The sequence below is a fragment of the Nanorana parkeri genome, unplaced genomic scaffold (assembly GCF_000935625.1).
Source record: "Nanorana parkeri isolate BGI_ZX_2015 unplaced genomic scaffold, ASM93562v1 scaffold3148, whole genome shotgun sequence".
In the NCBI taxonomy this organism is placed as follows: domain Eukaryota; kingdom Metazoa; phylum Chordata; class Amphibia; order Anura; family Dicroglossidae; genus Nanorana; species Nanorana parkeri.
Window position 1 is genome coordinate 27,544 of NW_017309416.1, and position 1,235 is coordinate 28,778.

Below are 1,235 nucleotides of genomic sequence, written 5' to 3' on the forward strand. Positions count from 1 at the left end.
TGAGTGCTTTTCACTCACCTCATAGTTCTAGCCGACCTGTGACAATGAGACTGTCACAGGTCGGCTCAGTAGATCGGGAGGTGAGCGAACACATACCGGCGTTCGTTCACCTCTCGATCCTGTCACGGCTCTCTGCCAGCTGGATTCTCCGCTCCGATCCTCCAGCGCTGGCTGGCGGAACGGACGGGGTGGGTACAGGTGGCTCTGCCTCTGGATAGGCAGAGCCAGCTGTCAGTCACGCAGCTGGGCGGATCCAGACATAATTGTCGGGATCCGCTTCAGCTGCGGCGTCTCAGTATACCGCCAGCAGCAGCTCGCGGTATACTGAGCCTAGGGTGACGGGAGGACGCTAGTTTGTGTCCTCCCGTTACCCTAAGGAGAACTATGGGGAAAAGCCTTAACCACATAGTTCTCCTTTAAGGGAGTTCCAAATCAGATATGTTGTCTTAGATTGTCCACTAGACATGTGCGATTCGTTTCGTTCTGAAATGAAATTCGGGGCGAAAATTCGGATGTATCCGAATTCCGAATTACAGATATAACGAATGCAAACAAATCCGAATTTCCGATTCCGAAATTCTTTAGCGGTAGTCTGTACGAAATTTAGGTTGTTGGACGAAATTTCGTTGCAGCAAAATGAGGAAAAAAAAATGTCTCTCAAATGTCACTTTGCTGCAACGAACGAACGAAAACGAAACGACAGTTCGTACAGACTACCGCTAACGCATTTCATCAGAATCCTGAAATGAATTGATTTTCGGCCCTGAATTTTGCGGTGTCTATTGTCCACCTTCTCCAAGCTCTTCACCCTGTAGTGAATAACCCTGCAAATGTTTGCATTGAAGGCAGCAGAGCATTGCAGCCATGATCAGTGCATCCCAAGTGCAATGCACAGGCATCTGCATTGTCTACATCCCAACCCCAGGTCTATACGGATTTATAGGGGTTAGAGGAAATACACAGAGGTCAATATGTGCTGTGACTGGTGTGGTGGTCTGTGGGTCCCTCTGCCTCGGTGGGACTTGTACTCTTCCCATTCACAGATCCCTGTGAATGATCTGAGAATGGATGGCGCGTTTGTGCATGGCTCGAACAATAATAGGACGCTTCGGGGAGAAGTATGTTTTAGGTATAGGAAGGGTGGGTGTTGAGGGTGGGGGGGTTGGCAAATGCGAAAAACAAGCGCTTTTGGGACCTCGCAGGGTCCCTTCCTCAGGCTCAACATCGACGATGAT

The 1,235-nt window shown here is 49.6% G+C and overlaps 1 protein-coding gene across 1 annotated transcript in view; it reads left to right on the forward strand.

Annotated features, from left to right (window-relative positions):
- ALS2CL (ALS2 C-terminal like) overlaps positions 1-1,235 on the forward strand; it is a gene marked incomplete at its 3' end in the record, with an annotated part of 42,994 nt that overhangs the window by 5,625 nt on the left and 36,134 nt on the right. The window lies entirely within an intron of this gene.